The following is a 23,113-nucleotide window of genomic DNA, read 5'->3' on the forward strand; positions in this document are numbered from 1 at the left end:
GTCTAATGGTCTTTGCGAATTACGATGTAGCTTGCGCTATAGCTCTACTGTTTAATATGTTCCTAGAGAAAATTTAGTTGAAAGTTGATAGTAGCAAACTTTGCAGGCTAAGTCTGTAAAATCGAGGATTGTCCTCGTTGCTGCGCAGAAGGCTTATGTCCTTAATGCACCACTCGGTGTGCTGCACCTCGAGCGTCGTCTGTAGATGATGTGAACATCCAACATACACGTTTCTGATGACTACACGATAGTTCAGTACAAAATACTTAATGGCTTAGAAGCAAGGCGCCGAAGACGTTTTGAAACATCACGGAACATAAGAGATGTTCTAAAGAGATGAAATTGTGATTTCATGCTTGTGCCCTTGTTAAGAGGTATGGGACCTCCGACAAGATTCTTTGTCCATGAAGTAAAGGAGAAAAGCTCAATCGTTGAGCGTGTGCTCAGATTATCTGAGTACGACAATCGCTTGAATCAAGTGGGAGTTGATCTTCCAGATAAGATAGTGATGGTTCTCCAAAGTCACTTCTGTTGGAATTATGCCCTAGAGGCAATAATAAATGTATAGTTATTATTATAATTCCTGTATCAAGATAATAGTTTATTATCCATGCTATAATTGTATTGAATGAAGACTCATTTACATGTGTGGATACATAGACAAAACACTGTCCCTAGCATGCCTCTAGTTGTCTAGCCAGATGATCGATGATAGTCAGTGTCTTCTGATTATGAACAAGGTGTTGTTGCTTGATAACTGGATCACGTCATTGGGAGAATCACGTGATGGACTAGACCCAAACTAATAGACGTAGCATGTTGATCGTGTCATTTTGTTGCTACTGTTTTCTGCGTGTCAAGTATTTATTCCTATGACCATGAGATCATATAACTCACTGACACCGGAGGAATGCTTTGTGTGTATCAAACGTCGCAACGTAACTGGGTGACTATAAAGATACTCTACAGGTATCTCCGAAGGTGTTAGTTGAGTTAGTATGGATCAAGACTGGGATTTGTCACTCCGTGTGACGGAGAGGTATCTCGGGGCCCACTCGGTAATACAACATTACACATAAGCCTTGCAAGCAATGTAACTTAGTGTAAGTTGCGGGATCTTGTATTACGGAACGAGTAAAGAGACTTGCCCGTAAACGAGATTGAAATAGGTATGCGGATACCGACGATCGAATCTCGGGCAAGTAACATACCGAAGGACAAAGGGAATGACATACGGGATTATACGAATCCTTGGCACTGAGGTTCAAACGATAAAATCTTCGTGGAATATGTAGGATCCAATATGGGCATCCAGGTCCCGCTATTGGATATTGACCGATGAGTCTCTCGGGTCATGTCTACATAGTTCTCGAGCCCGCAGGGTCTGCACACTTAAGGTTCGACGTTGTTTTATGCGTATTTGAGTTATATGGTTGGTTACCGAATGTTGTTCGGAGTCCCGGATGAGATCACGGACGTCACGAGGGTTTCCGGAATGGTCCGGAAACGAAGATTGATATATAGGATGACCTCATTTGATTACCGGAAGGTTTTCGGAGTTACCGGGAATGTACCGGGAATGACGAATGGGTTCCGGGAGTTCACCGGGGGGGGCAACCCACCCCGGGGAAGCCCATAGGCTTTGGGGAGACACACCAGCCCTTAGTGGGCTGGTGGGACAGCCCCAAGGGGGCCTATGCGCCAATAAAAAGAAATCAAAGGAAAGGAAAAAAAAAGAGGGAGGAAGTGGGAAGGGAGGGGGACTCCTCCCACCAAACCAAGTCCAACTCGGTTTGGGGGGGGGAGTCCTCCCCCCCTTGGCTCGGCCGACCCCTTGAGGGTCCCTTGGACCCCAAGGCAAGGTCCCCCTCCCTCCTCCTATATATATGGAGCTTTTAGGGCAGATTTGAGACGACTTTCTCACGGCTGCCCGACCACATACCTCCATAGTTTTTCCTCTAGATCGCGTTTCTGCGGAGCTCGGGCGGAGCCCTGCTGAGACAAGATCACCACCAACCTCCGGAGCGCCATCACGCTGCCGGAGAACTCTTCTACCTCTCCGTCTCTCTTGCTGGATCAAGAAGGCCGAGATCATCGTCGAGCTGTACGTGTGCTGAACGCGGAGGTGCCGTCCGTTCGGTACTAGATCGTGGGACTGATCGCGGGATTGTTCGCGGGGCGGATCGAGGGACGTGAGGACGTTCCACTACATCAACCGCGTTCTCTAACGCTTCTGCTGTACGATCTACAAGGGTACGTAGATCACTCATCCCCTCTCGTAGATGGACATCACCATGATAGGTCTTCGTGCGCGTAGGAAATTTTTTGTTTCCCATGCGACGTTCCCCAACAGTGGTATCAGAGCTAGGTTCATGCGTAGATGTCTTCTCGAGTAGAACACAAAAGTTTTTGTGGGCGGAGATGTGCGTTTTGCTGCCCTCCTTAGTCTTTTCTTGATTCCGCGGTATTGTTGGATTGAAGCGGCTTGGACCGACATTACTCGTACGCTTACGAGAGACTGGTTTCATCGTTACAAGTAACCCCCTTTGCTCAAAGATGACTGGCAAGTGACGGTTTCTCCAACTTTAGTTGAATCGGATTTGACCGAGGAGGTCCTTGGATGAGGTTAAATAGCAACTCATATATCTCCGTTGTGGTGTTTGCGTAAGTAAGATGCGATCCTACTAGATACCCTTGGTCACCACGTAAAACATGCAACAACAAAATTAGAGGACGTCTAACTTGTTTTTGCAGGGTATGATTGTGATGTGATATGGCCAACGATGTGATGTGATATATTGGATGTATGAGATGATCATGTTGTAATAGAAATATCGACTTGCACGTCGATGGTACGGCAACCGGCAGGAGCCATAGGGTTGTCTTTATACTAACATATGTGCTTGCGGATGCGTTTACTATTTTGCTAGGATGTAGCTTTGGTAGTAATAGCATAAGTAGCACGACAACCCCGATGGCAACACGTTGATGGATGATCATGGTGTGGCGCCGGTGACAAGAAGATCGTGCCGGTGCTTTGGTGATGGAGATCAAGAAGCACGTGATGATGGCCATATCATGTCACTTATGAATTGCATGTGATGTTAATCCTTTTATGCACCTTATTTTGCTTAGAACGACGGTAGCATTATGAGGTGATCTCTCACTAAAATTTCAAGACGAAATTGTGTTCTCCCCGACTGTGCACCGTTGCTACAGTTCGTCGTTTCGAGACACCACGTGATGATCGGGTGTGATAGACTCAACGTTCACATACAACGGGTGCAAAACAGTTGCGCACGCGGAACACTCGGGTTAAGCTTGACGAGCCTAGCATGTGCAGACATGGCCTCGGAACACATGAGACTGAAAGGTCGATCATGAATCATATAGTTGATATGATTAGCATAGGGATGCTTACCACTGAAACTATACTCAACTCACGTGATGATCGGACTTGGGATAGTGTAAGTGGATCATGAACCACTCAAATGACTACAGAGATGTACTTTTTGAGTGGGAGTTTAGCATATAATTTGATTAAGTTGAACTCTAATTATCTTGAACATAGTCTAAGTCCACTTTGAATATATTTGTGTTGTAGATCATGGCTCACGCAAGTGTCATCCTGAATTTTAATACGTTCCTAGAGAAAGCTAAGTTGAAAGATGATGGAAGCAACTTTGTAGACTAGGCTCGTAATCTTAAGCTAATCTTACAAGCTGGGAAGAAGGATTATGTCCTTAATGCTGCGCTAGGAGATGAACCACCCGCTACGGCTGATCGGGATGTTAAGAATGCTTGGTTAGCGCGTAAGGAGGACTACTCAATAGTTCAATGTGCAGTCTTGTATGGCTTAGAACCGGGACTTCAACGTCGCTCTGAGCGTCATGGAACATTTGAGATGTTCCAGGAGTTGAAGTTTATCTTTCAGAAGAATGCTCGGATCGAGAGGTATGAGACCTCCGATAAATTCTATGCTTGCAAGATGGAGGAAAACTCGTCTGTCAGTGAACATGTGCTCAAAATGTCTGGGTACTCAAACCGTCTAGCTGAACTGGGGATTGAACTCCCGCAAGAGGCTATCACTGACAGAATCCTTCAATCACTGCCGCCAAGCTATAAAGGCTTTGTGTTGAACTACAACATGCAAGGGATGAACAAGTCTCCTCGCGAGTTGTTTGCGATGCTGAAAGTCGCAGAGTCTGAACTCCGTAAAGAGCATCAAGTGTTGATGGTAAGCAAGACCACTAGTTTCAAGAGAAACGACAAAGGCAAGAAGGGCAATTCGAAGAAGAGCGGCAAGCCTGTTGCCAATCCGCCGAAGAAACCCAAGGCTGGACCTAAGCCTGAAACAGAGTGCTTCTATTGCAATGGGTATGGGTCACTAGAAGCGCAATTGCCCCAAGTATCTGGCAGATAAGAAGGCGGGCAAAGAAAAATCAGGTATATTTGATATACATGTTATTGATGTGTACTTAACCGGCTCTCGTAGTAGTGCCTGGGTATTCGATACCGGTTCTGTTGCTCACATTTGCAACTCGAAACAGGAACTGCGGAATAGGCGAAGGCTGGCGAAAGACGAAGTGACGATGCGCGTAGGAAATGGTTCCAAGGTTGATGCAATCGCCGTCGGCACAGTGTCACTTCAGCTACCATCGGGATTAGTGATGAACTTAAATCATTGTTACTTAGTGCCTACGTTGAGCATGAACATTATATCTGGATCTTGTTTATTGCGAGACGGTTACTCTTTTAAGTCTGAGAATAATGGTTGTTCTATTTCTATGAGTAAAATCTTTTATGGTCATGCACCGAATGTGAGAGGATTGTTCATATTGAATCTTGATAGCGATACGCATATACATAACATTGAGACCAAAAGAGTTAGAGTAAACAATGATAGCGCCATATTTTTGTGGCACTGCCGTTTAGGTCATATTGGTGTAAAGCGCATGAAGAAACTCCATGCTGATGGACTTTTGGAGTCACTTGACTTTGATTCACTTGACACGTGCGAACCATGCCTTATGGGCAAGATGACTAAGACTCCGTTCTCCAGAACAATGGAGCGTGCAAGTGACTTGTTGGAAATCATACATACAGATGTGTGTGGTCCAATGAGCGTGGAGGCACGCGGCGGATATCGTTATTTCCTCACCTTCACTAACAATTTAAGTAGATATGGTTATGTCTACTTGATGAAGCACAAGTCTGAGATATTTGAAAAGTTCAAACAATTTCAGAGTGAAGTGGAAAATCATCGTAACAATAAGATCAAGTTCCTACGGTCTGATCGTGGGGGTGAATATCTGATTTTCGAGTTTGGTACTCACTTAAGACAATGTGGAATTGTTTCAGAGTTAACACCGCGTGGAACACCACAACGTAATGGTGTGTCCGAACGTCGTAATCGTACTTTGTTAGAGATGGTGCGATCTATGATGTCTCTTACTGATTTGCCGTTATCATTTTGGGGTTATGCATTAGAAACAGCTGCATTCACTTTAAATAGGGCACCATCAAAATCCGTTGAGACGACACCATACGAACTGTGGTATGGCAAAAGGCCAAAGTTGTCGTTTCTTAAAGTTTGGGGATGTGATGCTTATGTCAAAAAGCTTCAGCCTGAAAAGCTGGAACCCAAAGCGGAAAAATGCGTCTTCATAGGTTACCCAAAAGAGACAGTTGGGTACACCTTCTATCTCAAATCCGAGGGCAAAGTGTTTGTTGCTAAGAATGGAACTTTTCTCGAGAAGGAGTTTCTCTCGAGAGAATTGAGTGGGAGGAAGATAGAACTTGACGAGGTTGTTGAACCTCTCATCCCTCTGGATGGTGGCGCATGGCAAGGGGAAACCTGTGTCATTGCGACGCCGGTTGAGGAGGAAGTTAATGATGATGATCATGAAACTCCAGTTCAAGTTTCTGTTGAACCATGCAGGTCGACGAGATCACGCGCTGCTCCAGAGTGGTACGGTAATCCCGTCTTATCAATCATGTTGTTAGACAACAATGAACCTGCAAATTATGAAGAAGCAATGGTGGGCCCAGATTCCAACAAATGGCTAGAGGCCATGAAATCTGAGATAGGATCCATGTATGAGAACAAAGTGTGGACTTTGGAGATACTACCTGAGGGCCGCAAGGCTATTCAGAACAAATGGATTTTTAAGAAGAAGACGGACGCTGACGGTAATGTGACCGTTTATAAAGCTCGACTTGTGGCAAAGGGTTTTTCACAAGTTCCAGGAATTGACTACGATGAGACTTTCTCTCCCGTAGAGATGCTTAAGTCCGTCAGAATCATGTTAGCGATAGCTGCATTTTTTGATTATGAAATCTGGCAGATGGATGTCAAAACGGCGTTCCTTAACGGTTTCCTTAAGGAAGAGTTGTATATGATGCAACCCGAAGGTTTTGTCGATCCTAAAAATGCTGACAAGGTGTGCAAACTCCAGCGATCCATTTATGGACTGGTGCAAGCATCTCGGAGTTGGAACAAACGCTTTGATGAGGTGATCAAGGCATTTGGGTTTATACAAGTGGTTGGAGAATCTTGTACTTACAAGAAAGTGAGTGGGAGCTCTGTGGCGTTTCTAATATTATATGTGGATGACATATTACTGATTGGAAACAACGTAGAGCTTTTGGAGAGCATAAAAGGTTACTTGAATAAAAGTTTCTCTATGAAGGACCTAGGAGAAGCTGCTTACATTCTAGGCATTAAGATCTATAGGGATAGATCAAAACGCCTGATAGGACTTTCACAAAGCACATACCTTGATAAAGGTTTGAAGAGGTTCAAAATGGAACAGTCCAAGAAAGGGTTCTTGCCAGTGTTACAAGGTACGAGATTGAGTAAGACTCAGTGCCCAGCAACTGATGAAGATAGAGAGCATATGCGCTCCGTCCCCTATGCTTCAGCCATAGGTTCTATCATGTATGCAATGCTGTGCACTAGACCGGATGTTAGCCTGGCCATAAGTATGGCAGGTAGGTTCCAGATTAATCCAGGAGTGGATCACTGGACAGCGGTCAAGAATATCCTGAAGTACCTGAAAAGGACTAAGGAGATGTTTCTCGTGTATGGAGGTGACGAAGAGCTCGCCGTAAAAGGTTACGTCGATGCAAGCTTTGACACAGATCCGGACGACTCTAAGTCGCAAACCGGATATGTATTTATTCTTAATGGGGGTGCAGTAAGCTGGTGCAGTTCCAAGCAAAGCGTCGTAGCAGATTCTACATGTGAAGCAGAGTACATGGCTGCCTCGGAGGCGGCTAAGGAGGGTGTCTGGATGAAGCAGTTCATGACGGATCTTGGAGTGGTGCCAAGTGCACTGAATCCAATAACCTTGTTCTGTGACAACACTGGTGCCATTGCCTTAGCAAAGGAACCACGGTTTCACAAGAAGACCAGACACATCAAACGACGCTTCAACCTCATCCGCGACTACGTCGAGGAAGAGGACGTAAATATATGCAAGGTGCACACGAATCTGAATGTAGCAGACCCGCTGACTAAACCTCTTCCACGGCCAAAACATGATCGACACCAGAACTGTATGGGTGTTAGATTTATTACAATGTAATTCACATGGTGATGTGAGGGCTAGATTATTGACTCTAGTGCAAGTGGGAGACTGTTGAAATTATGCCCTAGAGGCAATAATAAATATAGTTATTATTATAATTCCTATATCAAGATAATCGTTTATTATCCATGCTATAATTGTATTGAATGAAGACTCATTTACATGTGTGCATACATAGACAAAACACCGTCCCTAGCATGCCTCTAGTTGGCTAGCCAGTTGATCGATGATAGTCAGTGTCTTCTGATTATGAACAAGGTGTTGTTGCTTGATAACTGGATCACGTCATTGGGAAATCACGTGATGGACTAGACCCAAACTAATAGACGTAGCATGTTGATCGTGTCATTTTGTTGCTACTGTTTTCTGTGTGTCAAGTATTTATTCCTATGACCATGAGATCATATAACTCACTGACACCGGAGGAATGCTTTATGTGTATCAAACATCGCAACGTAACTGGGTGACTATAAAGATACTCTACAGGTATCTCCGAAGGTGTTAGTTGAGTTAGTATGGATCAAGACTGGGATTTGTCACTCCGTGTGACGGAGAGGTATCTCGGGGCCCACTCGGTAATACAACATCACACATAAGCCTTGCAAGCAATGTAACTTAGTGTAAGTTGCGGGATCTTGTATTACGGAACGAGTAAAGAGACTTGCCGGTAAACGAGATTGAAATAGGTATGCGGATACCGACGATCGAATCTCGGGCAAGTAACATACCGAAGGACAAAGGGAATGACATACGGGATTATACGAATCCTTGGCACTGAGGTTCAAACGATAAAATCTTCGTAGAATATGTAGGATCCAATATGGGCATCCAGGTCCCGCTATTGGATATTGACCGATGAGTCTCTTGGGTCATGTCTACATAGTTCTCGAACCCGCAGGGTCTGCACACTTAAGGTTTGACGTTGTTTTATGCGTATTTGAGTTATATGGTTGGTTACCGAATGTTGTTCGGAGTCCCGGATGAGATCACGGACATCACGAGGGTTTCCGGAATGGTCCGGAAACGAAGATTGATATATAGGATGACCTCATTTGATTACCGGAAGGTTTTAGAGTTACCGGGAATGTACCGGGAATGACGAATGGGTTCCGGGAGTTCACCGGGGGGGGGGGGGGGGCAACCCACCCCGGGGAAGCCCATAGGCTTTGGGGAGACACACCAGCCCTTAGTGGGCTGGTGGGACAGCCCCAAGGGGGCCTATGCGCCAAGAAAAAGAAATCAAAGGAAAGGAAAAAGAAGAGAGGGAGGAAGTGGGAAGGGAGGGGGACTCCTCCCACCAAACCAAGTCCAACTCGGTTTGGGGGGGGGGGGGAGTCCTCCCCCCCTTGGCTCGGACGACCCCTTGAGGGTCCCTTGGACCCCAAGGCAAGGTCCCCCTCCCTCCTCCTATATATATGGAGCTTTTAGGGCAGATTTGAGACGACTTTCTCACGGCTGCCCGACCACATACCTCCATAGTTTTTCCTCTAGATAGCGTTTCTGCGGAGCTCGGGCGGAGCCCTGCTGAGACAAGATCACCACCAACCTCCGGAGCGCCGTCACGCTGCCGGAGAACTCTTCTACCTCTCCATCTCTCTTGCTGGATCAAGAAGGCCGAGATCATCGTCGAGCTGTACGTGTGCTGAACGCGGAGGTGCCGTCCGTTCGGTACTAGATCGTGGGACTGATCGCGGGATTGTTCGCGGGGAGGATCGAGGGACGTGAGGACGTTCCACTACATCAACCGCGTTCTCTAACGCTTCTGCTGTACGATCTACAAGGGTACGTAGATCACTCATCCCCTCTCGTAGATGGACATCACCATGATAGGTCTTCGTGCGCGTAGGAAAATTTTTGTTTCCCATGCGACGTTCCCCAACAACTTCCACCAAGCTGTGAGAGCTTCGTGATGAACTATAACATATCAAGGATAGATACAATGATCCTTGAGCGATTCGTGATGTTTGACACTGCGAAAGTAGAAATCTAGAAGGAGCATCAATAGTTGATGGTTAGTAAAACCACTAAGTTTCGATAAAGGCAAGGGCTAGAAGGGATACTTCGTGAAACGACAAAGCAGTTGCTGCACTAATGAAGAGACCCCAGATTAAACCCAAGCCCGGGACTAAGTGCTTCTGTTAAGAGGGGAACGGTCACTGAGGCGGAGCAACTCTAGATACTTGGTAGATAAGAAGGCTGGCAAAAGTCAAAAGAAGTATATTTGATATACATGATGTTGATGTATACTTTACTCGTACTCCTAGTAGCGTGAGGGTATTGGATACCGGTTCGGTTGCTAAGTGATTAGTAACACGAAATGAAAGCTACGGCATAAACGGAGACTAGCTAAAGGCGAGGTGACGATACGTGTTGGAAGTGTTTCCAAGGTTGATATGATCAAACGTCGCACACTCCCTCTACCATCGGGATTTGTGTTAAACCTAAATAATTGTTATTTGGTGCTTGCATTAAGCATGAACATGATTGGATCGTGTTTATTGCAATATGATTATTCATTTAAAGAGAATAATGGTTACTCTATTTGCTTGAATAATCACCTTCAATGGTTTATTGAATCTCGATCGTAGTGTTACACATGTTCATGATATTGGTGCCAAAAGGTACGAGGTAATGATGATAGTACCACTTACTTGTGGCACTGCCTCTTGAGTCATGTTGGTATAAATTGCATGAAGAGGCTCCATGCTGATGGATCTTTATACTCACTTGATTTTGAATCACTAGTGACATGCAAATCATACCACATGAGTAAGGCCTTGTTTTCATTGAGATGAAACAAGATAGTAACTTGTTGGAAGTGATACATTTTGATGTATGCAGTCCAATGGGTGCTGAGGCACGCAGTGGATATCATTATGTTCTTACTTCAATAACGATTTGAGTAGATACAAGAGTATTTACTTAATGAATCACAAGTCTGAAATATTGAAAAGTTCAGTTCTGTTTCAGGAATGAAGTTCGTCGTAACAAGAGGATAAACTGTCTACGATATGATCATAGAAATGAATATCTGAGTTGCGAGTTTTGGTACGCAGTTAAGACAATGTGGAAATTGTTTCACAGTTCATGCCACCTGGAACATCATAGTGTGATGATGTGTTTGTACGTCATAGCCACGCACTATTTGGTATAGTACATGCTATGATGTCCCTTATCGAATTACCACTATCGTTTATGGGTTATGCATTAGAGACAACCGCATTCACTTTAAATAGGGCACCACGTATTTCCGTTGAGATGACACAGTATAGACTGAGGTTTAGAGAAATCTAAACTGTCGTTTCTTGAAAGTTTGGGGCTTCGACACTTATGTGAAAAAGTTTCAATCTGATAAGCTCAAACCCAAAGCGGATAAATGCATCTTCATAGGATATCCAATACAGTTGGGTACATCTCCTATCTCTGATTCGAAAGCAAAGTGTTTGTTTCTAGAAACGGATCCTTTCTCGAGGAAAGGTTTCTCTCGAAAGAATTGAGTGGGAGGGTGGTAGAACTTGATGAGGTTATTGAACCATCACTTCAACCAGTGTGTAGCAGGGCGCAGGAAGTTGTTCATGTGGCGCCTACACCAATTGAAGTGAAAGCTGATGATGGTGATCATCGAGCATTGGATCAAGTTACTACAAACCTCATAGGTTGACAAGGTCGCGTACTACAGAGTGGTACGGTAACCCTTTCTTGGAGGTCATGTTGTTGAGCAACAGTGAACCTACGAGTTATGGAGAAAGCAATGGTGGGCCCGGATTCCGACAAATGGCTGGAGGCCATAAAATCCGAGAGAGGATCCATGTATGAAAACAAAGTGTAGACTTTGGAAGAACTACTTGATGGTCATAGGACTATTGAGTAAAGATGGATCTTTAAAAGGAAGACAGACGATGATGGTGATAAGTCACTATTAAGAAAAGCTCGACTTATCGCAAAGATGTTTCCGACAAGATCAAACAGTTGACTATGATGAGACTTTCTCACTCGTAGCGATGCTGAAAGTTTGTTAGAATTATGTTAGTAGTTGCTACATTATTTATGAAATATTGCACATAGGATGTCAAAACATTGTTTCATCGACAGTTTCCTTGAGCAAACATTGTATGTGATTCAACCAGGAGGTTTTGTCGATCCTAAAGATACTAGCAAGTATGCAAGCTCCAGCGATCCTTCAATGGACTGGTGCAAGCATCTCGGAGTTGGAATATACACTTTGATGAGATGATCAAAGATTTTGGGTTTGTACAAGGTTTATGAGAAACTTGTATTTCCAAAGAAGTGAGTGGGAGCACTATAGAATTTCTGATAAGAATATGTGGTTGACATATTGTGGATCAGAAGTAATGTAGAATTTCTGTTAAGCATACAAGGTTGTTTGAAAGGAGTTTTTCAAAGGAATACCTGGATTGCGCTACTTGAACGTTGAGCATCAAAGATCCATGGAGATAGATCGAAAACGCTTAATGGAAGTTTCAACAAGATGCATGCCTTGACAAGTTTTTGAAGGAGTTCAAAATAGACTAGCAAAGAAGGAGTTCTTGGTTGCGTTGTAAGGTGTGAATTTGAGTAAGACTCAAAACCCGACCCCGACAGAATAAAGAGAATAGACGAAGGTCGTCTTCTATGCCTTGGCCGTAGAATCTGAAGTATGCCATGCTGGGTACCGCGCCTGATGTGTACCTTAACTCAAAGTCTGTTGAGAGGTACAGAGAGTGATCCATGATTGAATCACTAGCAGCGGTCAAAATTTATCCTTAGTAACTGATGGACTAAGGAATTTTTCTCGATTATGGAGGTGGTTAAAAAGTTCGTCGTAAAGGGTTACATCGATGCAAGCTTTGACACTAATCTGAATAACTATGAGTAGTGAAACGGATTCATATAGTAGAGTAGATATTTGGAGTATTTCCAAATAGCACATAGTAGCAACATCTATAAGATGACATAAAGATTTGTAAAGAACACACGGATCTGAAAGTTTCAGAACCATTGACTAAAACCTCTCTCACGAGCAGGACGTGATCAGACCCCATAACTATATGGGTGTTGGATTCGTTGGAATCACATGGTGATGTGAACTAGATTATTGACTCTAGTGCAAGTGGGAGACTGTTGGAAATATGCCCTAGAGGCAATAATAAATTAGTTATTATTATATTTCTTTGTTCATGATAATCGTTTATTATCCATGCTATAATTGTATTGATTGGAAACACAGTGCATGTGTGGATACATAGACAAAACACTATCCCTAGTAAGCCTCTAGTTGACTAGCTCGTTGATCAAAGATGGTCAAGGTTTCCTGACCATAGGCAAGTGTTGTCACTTGATAACGGGATCACATCATTAGGAGAATCATGTGATGGATAGACCCAAACTAATAGACGTAGCATGTTGATCGTGTCATTTTGTTGCTACTGTTTTCTGCGTGTCAAGTATTTGTTCCTATGACCATGAGATCATATAACTCACTGACACCGGAGGAATGCTTTGTGTGTATCAAACGTCGCAACGTAACTGGGTGACTATAAAGATGCTCTACAGGTATCTTCGAAGGTGTTCGTTGAGTTAGTATGGATCGAGACTGGGATTTGTCACTCCGTGTGACGGAGAGGTATCTCGGGGCCCACTCGGTAATACAACATCACACACAAGCCTTGCAAGGGATGTGACTTAGTGTAAGTTGCGGGATCTTGTATTACGGAACGAGTAAAGAGACTTGCCGATAAACGAGATTGAAATAGGTATGCGGATACTGACGATCGAATCTCGGACAAGTAACATACCGAAGGACAAAGGGAATGACATACAGGATTATATGAATCCTTGGCACTGAGGTTCAAACGTTAAGATCTTCGTAGAATATGTAGGATCCAATATGGGCATCCAGGTCCCGCTATTGGATATTGACCGAGGAGTCACTCGGGTCATGTCTACATAGTTCTCGAGCCCGCAGGGTCTGCACACTTAAGGTTCGACGTTGTTTTATGCGTATTTGAGTTATATGGTTGGTTACCGAATGTTGTTCGGAGTCCCGGATGAGATCACGGACGTCATGAGTGTTTCCGGAATGGTCCGGAAACGAAGATTGACATATAGAATGACCTCATTTGGTTACCGGAAGGTTTTCGTGCATTATCGGAATGGTTTCGGGCTCATCGGTAGTGTACTGGGAGTGCCGGGAGGGGTGCCGGGGACCATCAGGAGGGGTGTCACGCCCCAAGGGGTCTCATGGGCTATGGGAAGAGATAAACCAGCCCCTAATGGGCTGGAATAAGTTCCCACTAAGGCCCATAAGGTTTGAGAAGGAAAAAACACAAGGTGGAAAGAGTTTCCAAGTGGGAAGGTGGAATCCTACTCCAAGTAGGATTGGAGTAGGACTCCTCCACCTCCAATTTCGGCCAAACCTTTAGGTTTTGAGGCTGCCTCCTCCCCTCCCTCCCTCCTATATATAGTGGGGTTTTAGGGCTGATTTGAGACAACTTTTGACACGGCAGCCCGACCACATACCTCCACGGTTTTTCCTCTAGATCGCGTTTCTGCGGAGCTCGGGCGGAGCCCTGCTGAGATTAGATCACCACCAACCTACGGAGCGCCGTCACGCTGCCGGAGAACTCATCTACCTCTCTGTCTCTCTTGCTGGATCAAGAAGGCCGAAATCATCGTCGAGCTGTACGTGTGCTGAACGCGGAGGTGCCGTCCGTTCGGCACTAGATCGGAGCAGATCATGGGACAGGTCGCGGGACGGTTCGTGGGACGGTTCGCGGGGCGGATCGAGGGACGTGAGGACGTTCCACTACATCAACCACGTTTCTTAACGCTTCTGCTATGCGATCTACAAGGGTACGTAGATCGGAAATCCCCTCTCGTAGATGGACATCCCCTCTTTGTTTCCCATGCGACGTTCCCCAACATAAACAAAGATATACCTCTACGAAGTGGGACCATACTTAGAAGGCAAATGTACTTTGCGATTTCTCTTGTTCTGGAATTGCATCATAGTTTGATCATTCAGAATACTTTTGAATATCCTTTTCTCACAGTAGCATTCCATTAAATCATTGAGCCAATTATCTAATGTCTTACTCCACAAATATGTTTTGATGACCTTCATTGCTTAAAATATTCGCTCAAGCGATGAAGTTGCCACTTGAAGAATCAATGTCAACTCGATGAGGCGATATACCAGCTGGAAATTTCAATGTTTTGTTCTTTGAACCATCAACCGAGCAAGGGTAGAAACATCCGGACATCCATTAAATTCCACACTTCTCCTAACATTTGTAAGGAATGTTGGAAGCTCATATCTTAGCAACAATCGTTGAGCTTGTGTAAAATCCTCAACATAAATTTCAGCAAGCCGAATAAGTTTGTCAACATTGAATTTTGAGAAGTTGTTAGTTGGATTAAGACAAGACATGCAATCCACTAACTTGGTGTTAACTTCATTGAAACGGTGATTCATGTCAGTGAGAGTAGCATCAATAACAACATCTCCGGATGAAATTCTAGTATATATTGTCCTGATGGTGGTGGTGGTTGGTTTGTTCTCTCATTAGTTAAGGGGGGGGGGTAGTATTCCCATGTGAAGTGGTATTGGTGCTCTCATCAATTGAGAGTTTTTTGCTCTCATCAATTGAGAGATTTGTTCTCTCATTAGTTAGTTTGTATATTAATTAACCCGGACTAGGTAATCCAGTTCACATAAGTTTACAACCCTCTCAGTGCCCGACCGTAACCGTACCGCTGTCTTCATCTCACACCTACCCAACTGAGCTAAGTGGTGGCTAACAAGATTGCAACCTCTTCTAATAGCTTCAACAACTATATCCCTTCCTCCTCTCATATCGGCGGCGATCTCCTGAATGATGGAGGCATGTTGTGATCTGTTTCTTGATGGGTTGGATATCATCTCGGCCGCTTCGGTACTATCCGTCTCAAGGATAAACAGAAGAGTGCTCCAATCCAGGGCAAGCACAATTCCTTCTCTACATGCTTCAAGTTAGGCAACAAGAGCATTATCGCATGTGAATATGTGACGATGGGATGTGAAGATAATGCCGCCGAAGGTGTCTCGGGAAACCATGCACATGTCGTTGTTTGCCGCATGCATTTGAAACGCCCCGTCAATGTTGAGTTTTAGCCAACCCATTGGTGGCTTACTCCAACTTCCATCCCTAGTGAGACCAGGATCTGCATGTGGTGGTCTAGCATGTACACAAGACGTGCTAGCTAGCACACATGACGTACTGCATGCATGATCCACTCTAGAGTTCTTGTCGCTGCTGCTACCCAGTACATAGCGTGTGCTATTGAAGGGCGGACGCCAAATGCTAGTTTCCGATGCAACTTGAAGCACCAGGTCCGCGATTGCCATCTTCTCTTTGCATCAATCATCTGTTGGGAATTGTTGGATGCATAGCAGAGACGTTAAGTAGTGGTGTAAAAATTGACGGGATGCTTCTGTTGGTGGAGGAGTTTTGTCATGGGTGATCTCGTTGCCGACGTACCATGATCGCCACTAAGTCATCAGGAGGTCCATACGGGACGGTTCCGAGAGCGGCTCTAGCACATCAAAGAGCCAGTCCGGTTTAGTATGATGGACATACCGGATGTCTGGGAGACTCTAGTCCTTTGCCATCACTTTCCATAGCTCCACTACACGAGGACACCTACATATCGCGTAGAACCCATCCTCGCATTCCACACCGCATAAGGGGCATATGTTAGTGGTTTCTAAGTGATGGGAAAATTTATTCGCCCATGTAGCTAGGGAGTTTGTCACAAGCCGCCAAGCAAACACACGTACCTTGGGGGGGGGGGGCAGGGAGCGATGTGGTTTACCACTAGCTGCTGCCCGTGTTCCCATTTTTGGTCTCGATTGTTCGATATCCCTCGGTTCGTCCCCAAATGAAAGGAAGGAGTAAGGGAGTACATAATGTTTGCCACATTAGTCCGATAGCCCCTCTTTTAAACATGGACATCCCTCTCTCTCCCTCTCCCCCCCTCCCTCCCTCCCTCTCTCTCTCTCTCCCTCTCCCTCCCCCTCTCCCCCCTATCCCCTCTCCCTCCCTCCCTCTATCCCTCTCTCTCTCTCTCTCTCTCTCTCCCTCTCCCTCCCCCTCTCCCTCCCCCTCTCCCCCTCTCCCTCTCCCCCTCTCCCTCCCCTCTCCCTCCTCTCTCTCTCTCTCTCTCCCTCTCTCCCTCTCTCCCTCTCCCTCCCTCTCCCCCCTCTCCCTCTCCCTCCCTCTCTCTCCCTCCCTCCCTCCCTCTCCCTCTCTCTCCGTCCCTCCCTATCCCTCTCCCTCTCTCTTCCTCTCCATCTCCCCTCCACCCCTCTCTCTCTCTGTGTGTGTGTGTGTGTGTGTGTGTGTGCGTGTGTGTCTGTCTGTCTCTCTCTCTCTCTCTCTCGCTCTCTCCCTCTCCCTCCCTCCCACCCTCCCCCCTCTCCCCTCCGCTCCACTCCACTCCACTCCTCTCCCTCTCCCTCTCAATTTATACTTTTCATCGTTGATCGAGAAGGAGTCCAACGAGCAGCTCCATGGGGTGCTATGAGCCTTGTTGGTCAATGAGTTACACTCGCACGACTCTGACTCCTCCTCTTACATGACGTCCCTGCCGCCCACCCCATTGCCGCCTCAGCACTAGTGTCCACCCTCCCCACCGGTGTGCTAGCACCCACCCTCTCCCCTCGATGACCTGATGATGTTTGAGATCCAACTTCAATTAGTTTTGTAGATTTTATAGTAGTTTTAGTTATAGTTTTATGTATTTGAATTATGTTTGATGTTTTTAGTAACCAAACAAGGCCTAAAGAAAGTTTTGTAGAACCCATGAAGCGACACTTGAGATTTTCGAGGACCTGCAAGCAGTCAGAGGCGCCACAACGTCATATGACATCCATACTAATAGGTAGCCCAAAGCCTCCCTGCAAGTAGCCTCCAACATCGCTACATTGGAGTAACCGCGGAAGGTGACGGGCAAGCACCCAAGAAGATCCCCGTTTGGGACTTGCACTGTGCAAGAGTGGGTGCACCGGATACGTTCGTTTCCTATTGCAGAGCAGCAGTGCGCACTGCTGCTCTGCCATGGGAAATGAGCGCACTGCTGCTGTGCCATGGGAAATGAACGTATCCGGTGCACCCACTCTTACAATGCTTATCAATGCATCAGCCATTCAAAAGTTACTCTGAAAGTGCTTAATAAATCATAAAATAATTTAAAGTGTACATATAACGTATATCTTCCGCATCACATAAAAAACCAACCACAACTTGAGAAACAAAAATAAAAAATCAACACTAATCGCGTTATCAGCCAAATTTATTGAGAATCTGAAATGAGGACTATTCATAATATGATTTGATTTTTTTTTTAAGTTGTAGGTCTGTTTTGAATCATAACTTTTTTAACATACTGGATGTATGTTTTGTGTACATTCTAAATAATCTTTAGTTTTTTCAAATAGTTATAGAGTAGTACATTTTAGCTGACAGGTGAATCGTTGGCACCACAAGTGTGGATGTGCCGGACATTCTCCCAACTACCCCAACCATGCCCCCTTTTTTTTCATTGTGAGTTGTGACTATAAAATGGAGAAATACAGAAGTGGTAACATGAGGTCCAATTGCGCGTATCCTATTTGGCGCGCGGGTCACTGGGTAGTGACCGCACACGCACCCCTCATTTCCCACTGCAAAAATTTGGGCCAGCCCATCTCGCTTGTTTCCGTTTTAGGATTCAAGAACCTTTTCAAATCGGGTTTACTTTTTCTTGTTTGGTATTTCCTTTTTTCCGTTTTCTCTTTAAGTTTTGTTTTTTATTTCCTTTTTATTTTTCTGTTATATTTTTCGTTTTTTATTCAAATGATTTTCTGAAACCTAAGACATTTTCTTTCAGATCTGTGATCATCTTTTCAAATCGTGAACATTTTTAAATTCAAAATTTGTCCATTGAAACAAAAACAAATGTTCACTATACTTTAAAAGGTTCTTGAAATTCTAATTTTACTACATCCAATTAAATAAATCTCCAGCTCAATTTTTCAAAATTTATCTAAAAATTATATTCATCATATTAAAAAATGTTTATAATGCTTTCACAAATTGTTCATCATATTAAAAGATGTTCATCAATTTTAAAAAATATCAACGAATTTTAAATTTGTTCATCCTACTAAAAAAAGTTCACTGAAATTAAATTTTGTTCATCAAATAAAAAAATGTTCATCTAAATTCAAAACAATTCACCAAAAATTCAAATTTATTCATAAAGCTATAAATAATTTATTGAAATTCAAAAACTATCCAATCAAAATTGAAAAAAAATGTTCATTTTTTGAATTGTGCACATTTTTTGGAATTTGTGTACTTTTTTTAAATTCATGATCGGTTACCTCGGTTGTGTGGACCACGAGATCTCCGATCGATGCACGCTAGGACGCGGCGGTTGTCACTCCTCCAAAGGCGCCCAATCCGCGTGCCTTCCGCCTTTCGCTACTAATTCAGCGAGCCCTCTCCCCCAGCTCTGGCCCACTTCATCACGGAAGTCGGTCCTTCGGCGGGTGGGTGCTAGTGACGTGAACGTTCGACCGAGAGAAATCCAAGCTAGCCGTGCCGGCTTCGACGATAGTGATGCCCGCGGGCTCCACTCATCTTCCCGAAGGCGTCGTGAGGTATACTTCCCCTGCCCCCCTGGCCTCCCAGTGAAAAGCCTAACGATATTGGGCGACGGGGACCCCATGGCGTCTTATCCTTCGTAAAGGCACTACTCAGGGAACAAGGGTGTTTGTTAGACTTAGATCAAATGTGTGTAGTGTGTGTCGGCAACAACATCATACCTCCAGCGGTGGTGATGTCCACCCTGGTTCAGGCCCAAGATGTTTGGGTGCTCTTTGTTCGTTAGTAGTGTACCTTGTACGATATCCATGGTTCTTGGATGGGAGGGTCTAACGATGTAACTTCAAAGCGTTGGGAGACCCAAAGCTCCTTTCTTTGATCTTGGTCCCGACCGCTGCTCTTTAGTTCATCCGGGTGGCTCATTTTGTGTGTGATCGGGTCTCTGTTATTCGATGTTGTTCAACTCCACTTGAGAAGTCCACGACAAGAGAGGTGTGCCTCGCCCCGCTCTTATGATTACCATCAGTGTCGTCCATCTAGGTTCTAGGGTCACAATGTCCATTTGTCAATGGTGTGACGCCTTTCGAGCCAGGTCGGGAGGTAAGCCCCTCCTTCGACGATGGATCTAGAGGTAGTGTTTTCTGCCGGGGCCCCTCGTGTTTCGGTGGCGACATGCCTTTCGACGGTGTGTGTTCTTCCTCCATTGCGCCACATTCTCCTTCTCTTAGGCACCGTGTTAGCAAGTGGTCCTCGTCATCCCCAAGCTATGTGCCCATTGTCGATCTTATTTAGTTCGTTGTATGCAAGTCTTATGAGCTGCATCCCGATGCCTTTGTATCTTGCCGTTTTCTGTTTTTTTATTTGATGTGTTTCATGTTTGTCATGTTGAGATGTAATTCTGGCCACTTGATGACTTTGTTGATTCAAAGCCAAGCTCCTCGCGGGCCTTTACTCTAAAAAAAGGCTCGCGTACGCTCGCCGCCTCACCACCCCCTCTCAACCTCCCCCATCGCCGGTTATGGCTACCGCCCTGACCATCCCTCAACCCCCCTCGACTTGCACAACCCCGAGTACCCCCCGCACCCCGACCCCTCCTATTAAGTTTCTTACTTGCCTCCACCCGGAACGTCGTAGCTAGCTACTGCTTGTAGTGTTGTCCTCGACTCTAGCGAGGTCCTGGCTTGGCCTCGTCTTAGCCGGCGCTCGTCGCTAGCGCTCCTCACACAATCCAAGCCTTCTCCCTCGTGCAAAGCAGAAAGTGACTAACACAACAAAAAAATTCACGCCCTTGAGATATAGCAAAACCGAAAGGAAAATGTTTAAAAACAGCGGACTAATTACAGTGCGGCCCAAGCCTCCTCGGACGTGCGAGACGCGTCCCGGTGGAGCAGGCCATCGCTTCACCATCATCATTCTTATCCTCACGCGAGTGCTCACCCACACAAATAGACTAAATGGATCATTGACCCCCATCTCTTCCTGCACCTCCGACCCGTTCTCCCCTCGGTCGATGCTCTTCCCTTGCCCTTGCCCCATCTATTCTTCTCTGATGAAAAGCCATGCACTGCAGTGGTAGCTGGGAGGCGACACCCGTTGCAAGCCGTCGTGGACGCTGGTGCACGGGAATCGCCGGTGCTGCATTTGGGGGTCGTGTGGCAGTACTGCAATGGGTCAAGGTTCGCGCGGTGTTGCTGCAGCGGAGCGTCTGTCGGCGGCTCCCGGTGCTGCGATGCAGCGGTCGCCGACGCCCCAGAGCTGCGATCCAGCACACGGTGCTGCAATGAAGCTTCACCGGCAGCTGCACGTGCTGCGTTGGAGCGGGCGATGTTGCAATGGAGCTTCATCGTGGGCTTTCAGTGCTGCAATGCAACGTTCGACGACACGCCTGGAGCTGCGATGTAACGCTCGGTGATGTAGTGGAGCGCTTTGCCGTTGTCTGGTGTTGCGATGGAGTGCGCTTGCCGGAGTCGGGTGCTGCGGTGTGGTACCGCAGTGTAGCATCGTCGATGCCCGTTGGCGGAGCATTGATGCGTTGCCTGTGAGGGAGGGTGGCTCCTCCAGCGAAGCATGCGGCTACTTTCCACAAAGGGGACGCAGGTGGTTGCTTCGCTGCCGCTGAGATGAGAAGGAGAAGGAGCTGGCAACGCATTGACTCATCCAATAGCTCTCACACAATGGATCCAGCGGCTTGCGACCCAACTGATTTCGAAGAAATCACTTGGATGATGAGAGTGGAATTTTCCTAACTCATTGCCCGCACAACCTATATTTGGACCACTCATCATCTTAGACATCAAATCGATATGTAGCTGGTCCCATGCATGCAGGTCAAATCAATATGTCATATACTTTAATGCCAGGCTACTCCACCATACTAGTATTTGCTAGAAAAAGTTATATGTCGCCCTAACTTCTAAATAAAGTATGCAAATTTAAATTCGTTTATCTATTGGAATTTCTCACGGTTAGCTCTACGAAATAAAGTCCAATATCGATACATTTCTAACAAAGTTTCATACACTTTTCATCAAAGTTCACACAAGCTCTCTATAAAGTTCTTTGGTTTCAAATACATTCTCTATGAAAGTTTTTTAATATTTTTAATAAAGTGCAGACCCGTTATTGAGGAAGTTCTTTATCTCCCGATTCTGCTTATTTAGCAGTTTGCGATGAAAATAAAAAAGTTCTTCACTATGCCCGGCAAAGTTGCTTACAGAAAACACTGCTAATCTTCTAAAACTTCATATTTCAATTACAGTTAACAAAATTTGTTTAAAGGTTATGCATGACTGATCTTGTTCTAAAGATCTTAGCACAAGCAGTTCAAATGCATATAAAGTTTTAAAAACAAAATTTTAATTTTAAAGATGCCAAGCATCTAAACTGTCAAAAAACAACTAAAATTAATGGAGTTTGAGGAGAGAGGAAAGATGATATAGGCATGCATGTGTCAGCGTTAGCAGGAAAAGAGAGAAAGAGAGGTCATGCACATCCAAAAGGACCCGGATCCATATGTTGAAGCAATGGCTATGATAGACGCCGCACACGCAATGAGCTAGGAATAACTATATTATGAGCCGCCAAACCGAAAATGTATACACAATTTTCATGAAACAGAGAAAAAGTTCATAACGGAAGTCCTTCCCAAGAGATTAGCAAATTTTAAAACTACTCCCAGACGGCAGCGGGGCCGGTAGTCAGGCTCGGCCCTGAGGGGGGGCAGAGGGGGCGGCCGCCCCGGCCCCCCAATTCCAGGCCCCCCTCTCAGGTACATACGTACTAGCCCATACTTCGCCTGAAAATAAAAGGCTCATGTTTGTTATAGCAAGGATTCAGGCCTAGAACGTGTATACAAAAAATCTGATCTGACCCGAGTTGCTTGCTGGGCTATCTAAGATGGGATACACGCACGAACTCTGTTTTCTCGGAAAGAAATAGCATGTAGCAAGGCTGAAAAATCAGATCAGATCTATCCCTAACAAAAAAGATCGGATCAGATCTCTCGGAACAAAAAACGCATGCAACACGTAGATGGATGGATTTCATCTTGCGCCGAGTACCCACGCCATCGCCTGATCATCGTCTGAACTCGCCCCGCTTCACAATTATCACAATATCAACGGCATGCGCAAGGGCAGCCAGGAACAAGCGACAAGAGCAGACGAGTGGTGCATAGAGTCGATCAGAAAAACTATCAATTGATTTTAAAATACATGTTCCAGAGCTGAAAGGTAACCATTCCGGTAGTTTCTTGTTAGTTGAAGTTGATGCCGAGACTTGTTTTTGATAATCCAATCATTGGATCGGATTAGTGTTTTGAACACCGTATTATTTGTGCTTAAGAAGACACAAAAACTCAAACTTATAATGTTTATGGATTCCATTCCAATCGAA

This window comes from Hordeum vulgare, chromosome 3H, assembly GCF_904849725.1.
Source record: "Hordeum vulgare subsp. vulgare chromosome 3H, MorexV3_pseudomolecules_assembly, whole genome shotgun sequence".
Lineage (NCBI taxonomy): Eukaryota > Viridiplantae > Streptophyta > Magnoliopsida > Poales > Poaceae > Hordeum > Hordeum vulgare.